This window comes from Acinonyx jubatus, chromosome D1, assembly GCF_027475565.1.
Source record: "Acinonyx jubatus isolate Ajub_Pintada_27869175 chromosome D1, VMU_Ajub_asm_v1.0, whole genome shotgun sequence".
Lineage (NCBI taxonomy): Eukaryota > Metazoa > Chordata > Mammalia > Carnivora > Felidae > Acinonyx > Acinonyx jubatus.
Window position 1 is genome coordinate 64650859 of NC_069390.1, and position 15035 is coordinate 64665893.

The window sequence follows — 15035 nt, forward strand, 5'->3', positions numbered from 1 at the left end:
TTTGGGAGATTACAGTTTGTTCTCTTCTTATATCTGTGACAGAATAAACATGTAGAAAAGAAATGTGAAAATTTAAAAATGAAAGCATGTTTGATTGTCACTTTGTGCATTTCAAAGATGAGAACAACAGTCTAGAAAAGGAACGGGAAAGTATATAACATAAAGTCCATGCAATAATAATAAAGTATAAAATGCTAGAATTCTGCCCCACTCAATTACTAGTATGTGAGGTTGAGCAAGTCACACACACACACACACACACAGTGTATATGAGTATACACATATGTGATGGTAGTGGAGATTAAATAAATGGAGACTGTAAACTACTTAGCATGATGAGGTATGGTACACAGAATGTGCTCAGTAAATCTTAGCTTTTATTACCAGAGAAAGAAAGGTGAGAGTTAGAGGCAAATCCCTTATAAGTTCTCATATCCAAGGGCTCAAGTCCTCAGAAGATGGGCCCCAGGAACAGGGTTTTACTGGTATGTTTACAAGGAATTGCCTAGAAGACAGGCAGCTGTGATGTGAGCAAAGTGTGAGATTTACCATTAGAAGAACCGACACCCCAAGTCCCAAGCCTAGCATTTCTCAGCAGCGCATACTTGGACTAATCACCTATTATCTCTGAGATCTGGGTTCCCCATCTGAAAACAAGTAACAAGAGAAATGCATGGATTATAGCCCTTTATAAATTGTGAAGTACTCTTAAAAATATTAGGCCCTTTGGTGCTGATCCTATACTAGTTGTGCCCTAAGAAAGGAGATGTGGTGCCATCAGTAAGGCGCCAGGTTTCCCTCTTATCTGTATCTGTATCTGTATCTGTGCCTGTGCCTGTGCCTGTGCCTGTATCAGGCTGATAGAGGAGGACATGAAGGAGAGCTCTGGCAGAAGGAAAGGCTAGTCAGTTTTTCCAGGTCTGTCAAGCAAGGAATCCCTCACCAACGTTCATCCCCATCAGGAAAACTCATCCACACTCTCAGCTTCCTCACAGAAGAAATTAGTCTCACAGAGAATCCAAGGTCTTGGGAGTAAGGAGGAGGCTGGAGAAGAATGCTCCTGCTTAGCACTTTCTTCTCAGAAGATATTCCTGTGAGGACAGACTGCTCATCTTCCTGTGGGGACAAACAACTGGCATGTTTCATGAGCTCTTCCTTATAGCAGCAGTGTTGTGTCCCGGAAAGAACTTTAGAGTGACTCAAGACTTGGCTCAGAGCCCCTGTCCTTTAATTAATATGTGACCTTCAGTTGATCGCTATATCCTTTGAACTATGGCCGCCTTTTGAAGCTAACTAAGGAAAGCCCTGAAGATAGAGACCGCACTTCTTAGCTCACCCGGTTGCTCTTAGAAGCCACACATTTAGATGTCAATTAGATTCCATCTTGAATTGGTCTCCAAATGTTTTTTCCTTATTCTAGTCTCCCTATCGTTGTAAGTTCCAACACTATCTTCCTCATCTGAGAATTTGGTGCCAAGTCCTGAACCCAGCATATAGGTTCTCAATACCTGCTTGTTAAAATGACTAACTCTAGCAACGAATTTAATGTTTATTTATTTTTGAGAGACAGAGACAGAGCACATGCACAAACATGTGAGTGTGGGAGGGGCAGAGAGAGGGAGACAGAGAATCCTAAGAGGGCTCCATGCAAACAGCAGAGAGCCAGATGTAGTGCTTGAACTCACGAACCACGAGATCAGGACCTGTGCCGGAGTTGGTCACTTAACTGACTGAGCCACCCAAGCACCCTGGGAATTAATTTGAAATTCAGGGGTGCCACAGTGGCTCAGTTGGTTGAGCCTCCGACTTTGGCTCAGGTTATGATCTCACAGTTCACGAGTTGGAGCCCCAAATCAGGCTCTCTGCTGCCAGTGCAGAGCCTGCGTCGTATTCTCTGTACTCCTCTATCTCTGCGCCTCTCCTGCTCACTCTCTCTCTCTCTCAAAAATAAATAAACATTAAAAAAATAATAATAAAATAAAATTCAGGGGCACCTAGCTGGCTCAGTTGGAGGAGCATGCTACTCTTGATCTCAGAGTTGTTGAGTTCAAGCCCCACATTGGATGTAGAGATTACTTAAAAAAAATAACATAACAAAATAAAATAAAATAAAATAAAATAAAATAAAATAAAATAAAATTCGTTGTAAGCTCCTGAGTGAAGCCCCTGTAGTACCTAGCACACTTCCAAGCAAGTACTCAAGAAACAAGAATCTATTGATTCATCAATTCAGCATTTATCATCCTTACTCCTGCTTGATTGGCATCTTCTCTTCTTTAGGCAGTTGAAATTTCCTGCCATGTTTTCCATTTCCCAGCTGCCAACAACCTCGGGTAAAAATTGCCATATTCTTGGAGGCTTCTGGAATCTCCTCTTATAGGAAGGGTTTCCAGATTTAGTCAATAAAAATACAGGACACCAAGTTAAATTTGAATTTCAGATAAACGGTAAATATTCTGTAATTTTTTTTAATGTTTATTTTTGAGAGAGAGCAAGGCAGAGTGTGAGTGGGGGAGGGGCAGAGAGAGGGGGAGACACAGAATCTGAAACAGGGTCCAGGCTCCAAGCTGTCAGCCCAGAGCCTGACACGGGGCTTGAACCCATGAACTGGAGATCATGACCTGAGCTGAAGTCAGATGCTTAACCAACTGAGTCACCCAGGCACCCCAATAATTCTGTAGATATAACCATCTCCCGTATAACCTTTGGATCATACTTGTACTAAAAAATTTTTTACTGTGTATCTGCAATTCAAATGTAACTGAGATCTGTATTTCATCTGGTAACCCTTCTTAGAAGGTCTTACCATAAGCAATGATACCAACATGGATATTGTCATTTCATAAAATTACACCTTTTAGGCTCTGTGCTCATTAATCAGTTGGGTTCCAAACATCCCTACGGAGACAGAAAGCTGCTTTATCTTCCTTTAAGCAAAGGTCTTACTCATAGTCATGTGTTGGGGAGGAGAGAACCAAACCCCTGTTTCCTGCTTGACATCAAGCCTCCTTCATTTCACCAGTAAGCCATTGGATAGGTGCTTGCGGATATGCTATCAGCACCCAGAAGTTACAGCGTCTGTCTTTTGTATGTCTCCTGATGTCCTGGTGTCCTGTTCTTGTTGCTGTTATGCATTTTTTGTTGCTTTCCCTACAGAAACATTTCTTGGACCTGCCTCTTCCAGTCCACTTCTCCAGCCGGCTGTGCCAATTTAGTATGTCATCACCTGGGGCTTGGATTGCAGCAATTGTCCCAGCCCTTCTGGCTGCCGTACTGCGCAACTTTCTGCAAATTTATCCTTATTTACTATTCTTTTCCCACTGGGATTCCCCTTTGGGAGAAGCTGGCATGAGTCGCTATTTTCTGTTTAACAAGTCAGTACCAGGCTCCACGACCTGGCCTTCAAGGCCCCAAGCCTATATAGTTTCCTCGCCTTGCCTACCTTCCATAGACTGATGCAATCCCATTTCTATTTGCCAATCCCTGGGCCTCATTCCTCCTCCTGCCTGCATCAGCCCCATCATTGCATCTGCCCTGAGTCCTTAAATCCCCTCCTCCTCCTCTGGGTCAATCCATGTCCCTTGCTTCCTTCAAAACCCAGCCCATTAGAAGATAACAAAGTCAACTGTGGGATGGAGAAAGCCTTTCCACAGGGAAGAAGGCAAAAGAGGAAAACACAAATTGTTCAATAGATTTGCTTACACAAGAATGAAAAGCTTCTTTGTGTCAAAACGTCCCACAAACAAAACAAGAGAAACTGGGAAAAATAAAGTTCATATTCTTTGCTACATAAAATAAAGTTCATATTCTTAGTATAATTTTACAAATCAGTAAGAAACAGACATTCCAAAAGAAAATGAAGAAAAGATGTTTGTGTGTCACACACAGACACAAAGCAGAAGAGGCCAGGAACATAAAAAGCCATAAAACTTCAGTAGTATTAGAGAAATTAAAATTACAGTAAGCTTTCTTTCCCTTTATCAAATGGGTATTTAAAAAAAAGAATGATAGTCAATGTTGATGTGAGTGCAAGAACAGGATCTTTCACACACGTTTTTAGCAGGATGTTTCTTATACTTCTTTTTTTATTTTTTTTAATTTTTTTTAATGTTTATTTCTGAGTCAGAGAGAGACAGAGCATGAATGAGGGAGGGGCAGAGAGAGAGACACACACACACACAGAATCCAAAAGAGGCTCCAGGCTCCGAGCTGTCAGCACAGAGCCCGACGTGGGGCTCGAACCCACAAACTGTGAGATCATGACCTGAGCTGAAGTCGGACGCTTAACCGACTGATCCACCCAGGCACCCCTTTTATACTTCTTTAAAATAGCATGGGTTTAAAAATCTTACTACCTTTCTATCATATTAACAGTGTTTTCCAGTTTTTCTATAACAAATATGTATCCTTTTTACAAGTAACAATATACACAAATGCGTTTTTAAAAATCCTATAAAAATTAAAGAAAGATGAAGAGAGAGGAGAAGGAAGGTATCTTATCTTTTTTTTAAATGTTCATTTATTTATTTGAAGAAAGGGACAGTGTGAGTGTGTGTGAGCCAGGGGGAGGGACAGAGGAGAGACAGAATCCCAAGCAGGCTCTGTACTGTTAGCACAGGGCCTAACTCAGGGCTCTGTCTCATGAATAGCCATGAGATCATGACCTGAATCTAAATCAAGAGTTGATGCTCAACTGACTGAGCTGCCCAGGCCTGGTTTAGGAATCCACGATTGCCAGTAACTAGCTGTGATTAACCGTTTAAGCCTAGAAACTTCAGCTCACAGGGCAGTTGTTAAGATTCAAACAGGAAAAAAGGGTGTAACTTGTTACCATAGTACCTGATATTTTGTAGACATTCAAAAAATGGTGGTATCTGTTATTATTCTGTTGTGTCCTCAGCAGATAGTTTCAATGTTCTGCATATAGTAGTAGGTGCTAAATTAAAATATGACTGATGGTCTGCTCTTTTTAATCTGTACTTTTAATATTCTTCTCTACTGACCCCATTCTCTTTTTCCCTTCTTCCTTTCCTCTTGCCTATTCCACATCTGTTCTCTCAATCTCCTTTCTGCTTCTCATTAAACTCCTTGTCTTACATAACAATCTTTCATAAGTAGTCTGAACAACATTTTTCAAAACCCAACTCCAAAACCCACTGTTGTGTCTGATGTGTCAGTCTTACCTGAAGGTCAGCAGCATTGACAATGGGTCCCAGTCTTCTCTTCACTCCTGCTTCTTATTTTATTAATACCTACCTTGAAACTCAGCTGTCCTTGGAATGCTTCCTATGCTTGACTGCACTTGAGTCTGTTCACATGGGTGCTTCCTGGTGGCCCGTGATATGCTTGTGTGTTGGCTTTTTCTTTCCTCCAGGCAGAGTCTAATTTTATGTTCCTTATGATCCTTCCTGCATGTTTGTGTTCATCCATCTTAGAAATTAAGTTTATAGCATTTATTAGTCAGCAAACTATCCTCCCTCCCTTCCTCTTTTGCCCCCTTTCCATCCCTTCCACTCCTTTAACACTCCCCCCCCCCCAACGGGAATATAATCATTATTCTTTTCTTTTTCTCTCACGTAAAGTTGTATTTATTTCAGGGAAGCAGGATGAATGCTTTTGTGCTTATGACCTATTGGCCCATATTGTCTATGTGTCCTTGTGTTTTTTTCAGAAACATACACTAAATGCTGTAGGGCAACTGATATGAGATAATAACAAGAGCAGAATATGATCATGACAGCAGCACAAGATCCTCCCCTCCATATCCTCGTAACTATTAAGGTGGTGAGCATGGAGTTTGTCATTAGACCAGATTTGAATCTGTTGCCAGTAATGCACTCGCTAAGCTTTAGCTTCTTTGACTGTAAAAAGATGATAACATCTGTCTCAGGAGGTTGGAATTAAATGTGTGTAAAGCATAAGATACAATCTAAGTCAGAGTAGATTTAAGGGCATTCTCTAGCACAAAGGGAAATTTGAATTTCCCCTTCTCTTTCCAAGATTTATTCATTCTGTGGGGATTTATAATTCAGTGGGGAAAAAGCCAAGACATATATAAATAAACATTACACACAATCGAAATGAATTTATCAAACACATAGTACTTACTACATGCCACATAGTCTACTAACACACTTTGTAAGCATCACTTCATTTAATCCTCCATAGCAGGGGCTATTATAACCCTAATTTTAAGATGAGAAAATTGACCAGGGTGCCTGGGTGGCTCAGTCGGCTAAGCAACCAACTTCGGCTCAGGTCATGATCTCGTGGTCCGTGAGTTCGAGCCCCATGTTAGGCTCTGTGCTGACAGCTCAGAGCCTGGAACTCCTTTGGATTCTCTGTGTCTCCCTCTCTCTCTGCCCCTCCCCTGCTCGCACTCTGTATCTCTCTCTCTCAAAAATAAATAAATGTTAAAATAAAAAATGAGGAAATTGACATCCCTACAGTCTCACAGTGATTAAGAGGTGGAGCAGGCAATCTAGTACCAGTGCTCATGCTCATTAACTGCTGCATTGTACGCTTCTCACTCATGCCTTGCACATGTTAGGAACTGGAGAAATCTCTTCACATCTTTCCTTCTAACTCCTTTGACCAAAGCAAAGAGAACCACCACACATTCCCAGGAAAGCAGCCCTTACCTACCTATTCTTTGATCAAAACAGTTGGCTACTTTGCACATAGGCTAAAATTCCAACCCAGTCTGGTGCAAAGGAGCCTTGGGAAAAATGGGGTATTTTTTATTGTCAAAGGTCTATTTCCCCCAGGGCTAGTGACTCTACAATGATAAACACCCCAGGGTGTGAAGAAGATGACATTTAGAGTAGGTCTTCAGGACATCAAGTTAGTAGCTACAACTTAAAGTCATTCATTATAAGGGCCAGGAAGCATTTTGTTCTAGCTAGTCTGTGACTCTATCAATCAAATTAATGATATGAAAATACTTTGAAGATTCAGACTCCTACAGAAAGACTACTTGTAAAAGCCCTGGACTCCAGTTGTATTTAATTCTTATTCATTAATGTTAACATTTCATCTTGCCCAGTAGGTTTTGCTGTATGTGCATTAAGACATTCAAGAGTGTGGCTAGAATATGGTTGACACCTTTTACTTTGGTATTTCTTGTTGAAATCATTATGGACACTGACTTTTCTTGAAGTAAATGATGTAACCACTAGAAGTTCCACAAATTTATATTTTCAAGCATAACCTACATTCCATTCAAAAAGAAATTTCAAAATGATTCCATTTCAAGTCGTGTTTTTAATGAGAAAGGTGTCAAGTTCCAAGGTGAAGATTGCGTGCTTAGTGTAAGAACAAATGAGTTCTGAACACTCATTAATCTAGATTTCGTCTATTTAGACTCGTGGTAATAATTTTGGCTAGGTTTAGGATAAATTTACCTTAGCTTAGCAAACACTTTTTCCCTAAGACTAACTCACAGTATGGGGTTCCTGGGTACTCAAGGGGTCTGTGAGAGTGGTAACTTTGGGTTTGTAATGGTCAACTCAGTAGGACAGATCAGCCCTGATGGGCTTAAAACTTAACTATTTAAGAAATAATGAAACAAGTAATTATTGTGAATTAATAGTTTGGTTAACAATATTTTTCAAAATTTGGGATCCATGATGGCAAGGGGTGAGGTCTATGTGTACTTAAAAAAAAAAAAAAGGCTTGATAGTGAAAAGTATTATTGTCCCAAAGTATAAATTAATAAAATCAGCAAGACCAAAGAAGATGTTCAAAATATAGTATACTTTTATGTATATAGTAAAACCTTGAATTGTAACTTCTTCTGCGAGTGTTCTGTAAGATGAGCAAACATTTCTAATAAATTTTAACTTGATAAACAAGTGATGTATTGCAATATGGTAGTACGTGACATCAAATGTCACATGATCACAACTGAGCTTATGGTTCTTCTGTCTCTCTCACTCTCCCTCCCTCTTTCTGCAGGATTGTGGGTGATCATCTCCCATGCTTAGATGCTCGGTCTTAGGCTATGGTGTTTGACAGAATCTAATTTTTCAGAACGTTGGAAGGTGCCCACAACTGGCACCTGTGTATTTTTTGTCACTTCAAAGCACCCATGGACAATCCTTTGCTTTTCCATACAAGAGTAAGCTTAGGAATGCTTTGCTTCATTTTAGGTCAGGCTGCCTGCAGATATAGACCCCTTCCTCTGCTGCCTTATTGCCAGTTACATTAAATACAGTATATGACAAGAGTTTATTAATACCATATGGTAGTCAACATTCGCATGAGTGTATACAATGGTCCCCATGCAGAAACAGGTTGAAAAGAAAGGCGGTAAGAAGAAAGAGATGATTACGGTGGAAGTTAAAAAGGAAATCATTGAGAAGTACAAACGAGGTATGCGAACGGCTGAAATTGCAAGATTTTGTAAGAAGTCTATACCTGCATGGGGCACCTGGGTGGCTCAGTTGGTTGAGCTTCTGACTTCGGCTCAGGTCATGATCCAGTGGTCTGTGAGTTCGAGCCCCGCGTCAGGGTCTCTGCTGACAGCTTGGAGCCTGGAGCCTGCTTCAGATTCTGTGTCTCCCTCTTTCTCTGACCTCCCCCATTCATGCTCTGTCTCTCTCAGTCTCAAAAACAAACATTAAAAAATTTTTTTTTAAAGAAGTCTATGCCTGCATATCGTCTGCAGAGGAGGAAGAGAAAAAGGTGGAGGAATCTCTCACTTCAAACGAGATTAGGGAGATGTGTACAATGTGGGAAACAGTGCAAAGTTTTGTAGAAAAGCACCACTCGAATAAGGCTGTAGCAGGGCGAGTGATGAATCTGTTTAATGACAATTCAATGTCACATTTCTGTGAAATGCTCAAAAGGAGGCAAAAGCAAGTGTCACTGGATAGGTTTTTTGTTAAAGTTGCACAAAAAGAAAATGATTCCATTGAGCCAATAGATAGCAGTGATTTCATTAGTGATAATGGAAGTTGTTCTACACAATAACCTTCCTCTTTCTTGTCTCCCTCACACCAGTCACAAAGGTTTTCAAAGGCAAGTGCAGGTTAATTTGTTTATTTTTCTTTATATTTTCTTTATTATTTTTTATTATATGACAGTATTGTAATAATTTTTATATGAATATTTTTGGGTTGTGGAACAAATCATCTGAGTTTCCATTATTTCTTCTGGGGAAATTCACTTTGATATACAAGTGCTATAGATTACGAGCATGTTTCTGGAACAAATTATGCTCGCAAACCAAAGTTTTACTGTATTACCAAAAACAAAAAACAAAATAAAACAAAAAGGATGGAAATGACTGAAATGTAATAGTGGTTCTTTTTGATTTGTAGTTAATGGGAAATTAATAATTTTCTTCTTTTCTGTTTTCCCAAATTGTACTTAATGAGTATGCATTAATTTATAATTGTAACTACATATAATTTTTGTAATTAAAAGGTTTGACCGTTGATTTCTAAGTAATTTTTTAATTTTTTTAATGTTTATTTATTTTTGAGAGAGAGAGAGAGCATGTGAGTGTGAGAGACAGAAAAAGGGAGACAGAGGATCAGAAGCAAGCTCCACACAGTGAGCACAGAGTCCAACACAGGACTTGATACCACGATCCACGAGACCATGACCTGAGCTGAAAACAAGAGTCAGCCACTCAGCTGACTGAACCACCCAGGCATCCCTCTAAAGCCAGTATTTTAGAAAATACTAATCTAATCTATACAGACTTATGCACTATCCTTATCTGTTTCATTTAATCAAGGCTCTTAAACCTCTACCTTTCCTCTATTTCATTTAGTTTAAACCTACATTCCTCATTTAATGCTTTAATGGTGGGCATTTATGTATCAGGAAGGACATTGGGTTTGAGGTTGGTGTTGAGCTTTGATGAAACCTCAGAGGCGAAGCTTCTTGCCAAGCATCTGCGATTACATATTGTTGGAACTTTCTCTATATAGCTGAAGGTTGCATCTTTCTATATGTTTGCTATGACCAAACAAAGCAAGAAAGAATATGCAGTCTTCTACAGAAATTATGATTCCACGAAAGATTTTGAGGAGATGAAGGAGGTTGGTATCTTTCAGAGTGCAAAGTGATGTTGGAATGTAAAGAATTTTTCTCGGTTGAGTTCCATGCAAGTTTGTCACTAACCTATGTTCCTGAACTATGACACATGAATATTGGGTTATGGAATAGTTTCTCGTGATAAATAAACAACTAACAATAACAACAAATTAACAATAGAATGAGTGACTGGGACCTAAGCCTTGTGGTATTGACTTGCAACTTTCAGAAAATGCTGTCAAATGTGTCAATTGATTGGGAGTAATCTAAAAGGGGATAGGCCAAATAGTGCACCTCAAGAAGTCTCAAGAAATAACTCAAAGTTTGCTTCAGTACCCAAGAGAATGAGTCAATTAATCCTCTAAACTCTATGCTGGGACATAGCCAAAAGCTATTTTTCCAGGACACAGCCTGGAAGATTTATTTTTTAAAAAAATAAAGTACTAGTTTTCTTTCCCTATTTAAAAAAGCAATACACAGTCAATGTAGAAAAATTAGAAAACAAAGCTATAAAGCAAAATAATTTTTTAAAAAATCACCCCAGAGAAGCTTTTTTTTCTTTTTGGGAATATCTTTTAAAATACAGATTTAAGGGGCACCTCAGTGGCTCAGTCTGTTAAGCGTCTGACGTCAGCTCAGGTTGTGATCTAGCAGTTCATGAGTTCGAGCCCTGAGTCGGGCTCTGTGCTCACAGCTCAGAGCCTGGAGTCTGTTTCAGATTCTGTGTCTTCCTCTCTCTCTGCCCCTCCCCTGCTTGTGCTCTCTCTCTCTCTCAAAAATAAATAAACATTTAAAAAAATTTTTAATGCAGATTCAAAAATATATGTACACAGATTTCAGGGTTTTATCCTCAACTACTTGAATCAGAATATCTGGAGTGGAACCTAGAAAGCTGCATTTTTAGCCAGGATGCCAGGGGAACCACTGTTCTGGTGAAGACTAGTTAACATGTAGCCCACCTTGGACAAAGCAGCTATGGGGTGTTGGACTCAAATTACTCACAAAACATACACTCAGCTTTCTGATGAATTCTCTTGCTTTATAAGGTAATTTAACTTTACCTCCCTTTGTTATGTGTGTCGTTTGGATTTATTAGCTTTTTCTTTTTTTAGATATTCTGGCTCAATATAACTATGGAAGCCATCTGAATAAAAATTTGAGACATCTGATACAGGATTCTATCATCATCGTCGTCATCATCAGCATCATTATTACTAGTACTATTATTTTGATTGGAAGCATCTTATAGTAGTAGGAAAATAGTAAAGTGACGTTTATTGAAAAGAATGAAATTGAAGCAATCCTGACAAATGTTGAACAAATGGCTTTAACACTGTAATAAATTGAAGTATCCTTAGAGGAAGTCATAGGATGAAGTTAATTGCAAAGATAAAGTAAGTATACAAATACCACTAAAATAAAATGTAAAACAACTATAAATGTCAAAAGAGAAACACAAAGCATATGGAAAGATGCTCCACATCATAAGTCCTCAGGAAAATTCAAGTTAAAGCAACGAGTTTCCAATTCACACCTATGAGAGTGGCCAAAATCCCGAACACTGACAACTCTAAATGCTGATGAGAATGTGGAGCAAGAGGGGGCACCTGGGTGGCTCATTTGGTTAAGCATCCGACTTTGACTCAGGTCATGATTTCACAGTTCGTGGGTTCGAGCCCCACATAGGGCTCTATGCTGACAGTGCAGAGCCTGCTCGGGATTCTCTCTCCCTTTCTCTCTCTCTGTCCCTCCCCCACTCTCACTCTCCCTCACTCTCCCTCTCTCTCTCTCTTTCAAAATAAATAAACATAAAAAAAAGGGGGGGGCACCTGAGTGGCTCAGTCAGTTAAGTGTGGGACTTCAGTTCCAGTCATGATCTTGTGGTTCAAGTCTCTCTTTGGGTTCTGCAGTGACAGTGCAGAGCCTGCTTGGGATTCTCACCCTCCCTCTCTGTTCCTCTCTCATTTGTGCTCTCTCTCTTTCAAAATAAATAAATAAACTTAAAAAAAAGGTATATATATATATATATATATATACACACATATGTGTGTGTATATATATATATATATATATATATATATACACACACATACACACATATGTGTGTATATATACATATACACATAAATACACATACTTACCTATGTATGATTGCTGGATTGTAAGGTAAGAGTATGTTTAGTTTCTAAGAAACTGCCAAACTATCTTCCAAAGTAGTGGCACCATTTTGCAAGAACAAGAGGAACTCCATTCCTTGCTGGTGGGAATGCAAAATGGTACCACTACTTGGAAGATAGTTTGGCAGTTTCTTAGAAACTAAACATACTCTTACCTTACAATCCAGCAATCATACTTCTTGGTATTTACTCAAAGGAGTTGAAAATTTATGTCTTCATGAAAACCTACACACATAGCAGCTCTATTCATAATTGCCAAGCCTTGGAAGCAACCAAAATGTCCTTCAGTAGGTGAATGGATAAATAATGTGTGGTATATCCAGACAAGTGGAATGTTACTCAGTGCTAAAAAGAAATGAACGATCAAGCCATGAGAAGACATGGAAGAAACTTAAATGTGTATTTCTAAGTGAAAGAAGCCCATCTGAATCCTGTATGACTCCAGCTATGATTCTGGGAAAGGCAAAACTAAAAAGATGGATTATTGCCAGGGGTTAAGGGGGAAGCAGGGATGGGTAAGCAGAGCACAGAAGATTTTTAGGCATGAAATTACTTTGTATGATACTGTAAGGTAGATGCATGTTATCATAAATTCAAACCCACAGTATGTACCACACCAAGAGTGAACCTTAATGTTTACTTTGGATGGATGGACTTTGGGCTTTGGATGACAATGATGTATCAATGTAGTTCACCAACCATAACAAATGTTCTGCTCTGGTGGAGGATGTTGATAATGGGGATAATGGGGAGGATAACGTGGGGCCAGGAGGTATATAGGAAATCTCTGTACCTTCTCAGTTTTGCCGTGAACCTAAAACTTCTCTAAAACATAAGGTATATTTTTTGGGTGCCTGGGTGGCTCAGTTGGTTAAGAATCTGACTTTGGCTCAGGTCACGATCTTGAGTTTGAGTCCCACATCAGGTTCTGTGCTGACAGCTTAGAACCTGGAGCCTGCTTCGGATTCTTTGTCTCCCTCTCTCTCTGTCCTCCTCCCCTGCTCATGCTCTCTCTCTCTCTCTCTCTGAAAACTAAATAAAACATTACAAAATTTTAAATAAAGTCTATTTTTAAAGATGAGAGAGAAACACAAACAGCATGATACAGGACTTCAAAGAAGAAAGAATTCTGTTATGTATTCATTCATTCAACATTTATTGAATACCTATTATCTGCCAGGTATTGTGTTAGTAAAGAGAAGGAATGTCTGGAAGAATTTTTTTTTTACTTGGGGTATAATTGACATATAACAGTGGAAATTTTAAACTTAATATTGTTTGCTAATAAGTTCTTCCAGAATTCAAAGGCTATCTGCCCAGACCTGGTAGGAAGTAGATGTGTTGTAATTACAGAACACATGAAGTGGTTGGCACTTTATTGAAACTAATTATACTAATTCTGTTTTGAGTACATTACTACTGAAGTTTTAAAGGGGGTTTCTCTATAGAAACAGGATAATTATGATCTAAGGATTTGTTTAAACTTTTTAATAGACTTCTCACAAAAATCAAGCACAAAAGAGGAGACTCCTGGAAATGCTTGATCTTTACTTAACATCCAAGGTTTTTCTCCAGGATTTACAGTTACTTCATACGCCTTGATGCTCCTCTCATAATCAGATATTGTGCCTGGGTTGACTGTCCTGTTTCAGGGTTTAGTTATTAAATTGGTCATCAGTATCTTCATCATAGAACATTAAAACAGTTACTGTGAAGCATGAGGAACTATTCTTTATTTCTATTATTAGCAAACACCTAGATTTAAACTAGCTCAAGCACAGAGACCAGCAGAATTGCCCAGTTAATAGCAGATTAGGAAGAAGATGGTAGGTGCAAAATTGATAACTAAAATTCTGAAATCACCATGTTTGAATTTGCATCATTATTCATGAACTGTCTAGGTTTCAGACTTTGTGTCCTACTCTCAGAACAGAAATAGATTGAAGTGGGAGCATGCCCTATGAGAGTAGTTTCTTAGTAAGAGAATGTTTAGTGCCATGTGGAGAGGTAATCTAATAAAATATGGTCTGTTGGAAAGGTAGAACCTTCATCAGGAAGAGTCCAAATAGCATGATTAGAAAAAGGCAGGGAGAAGGCCTAGGGGTCACCAGAGAAAAGAATAAAGAGGAAGAAGACCTGTGTGAGAGAAATGGGACTGAATGTAAAACTCATGGTGGAAAGGGAAGTCTGGTGTTTCCAGACTTGCCTCTGTGGCTGGAACTGCCACTGTCTCTTGGGCTTAATGTTTCCTGTTTGTCCCTAGATCTGCTCTTCACTTTCCTTCCCCATTGGCATAAGGAAGCCCTAGGACAAGAGTGTAGGGAGGGCAGCGCTTTTATTCTCTTGGCTTCCTCCCAGCGGAGCCACCTCTATCTGGCTGAGTCCCTCAACCAAGGCCACAGTTCCTCTCTAGGCCATCAGATGTATCCATCCTTATCTCCTTATGGGTTCTGAAATCCTTCACTTTGTCTCTTTGGACTTTGGGTTGGTACCAACACAGATGCTATTAGCCCCCAGGTTACTGCATTGTACCTTGTGCAGTAGACCTTGATCTTCACATCAAGAGTCTCTCTCTCTCTTTTTAAAGTTGTTTATTTTATTTTTGAGAGAGAGAGTGAGAGAGCACGAGTGGGGAAGGGGCAGAGAGAGAGGGAGACAGAATCTGAAGCAGGCTTCAGGCTCTGAGCTGTCAGCACAGAGCCCTATGTGGGGCTTGAACCCATGAACTGTGAGATCATGACCTGAGCCAAAGTAGGATGCTTAACTGACTGAGCCACCTAATAGTGCCCCTATAATAGTCTCTTTTTAGGC

The 15035-nt window shown here is 39.5% G+C and overlaps 1 long non-coding RNA gene across 1 annotated transcript in view; it reads right to left on the reverse strand.

Moving 5' to 3' along the window:
* Positions 1-15035, reverse strand: part of LOC128311877 (uncharacterized) — a 45924-nt gene that overhangs the window by 27741 nt on the left and 3148 nt on the right. Inside the window, exon 2 of the long non-coding RNA XR_008290523.1 lies at positions 5184-5430. This is a non-coding gene — a long non-coding RNA (uncharacterized LOC128311877). The remainder of the gene's footprint in view (positions 1-5183; positions 5431-15035) is intronic.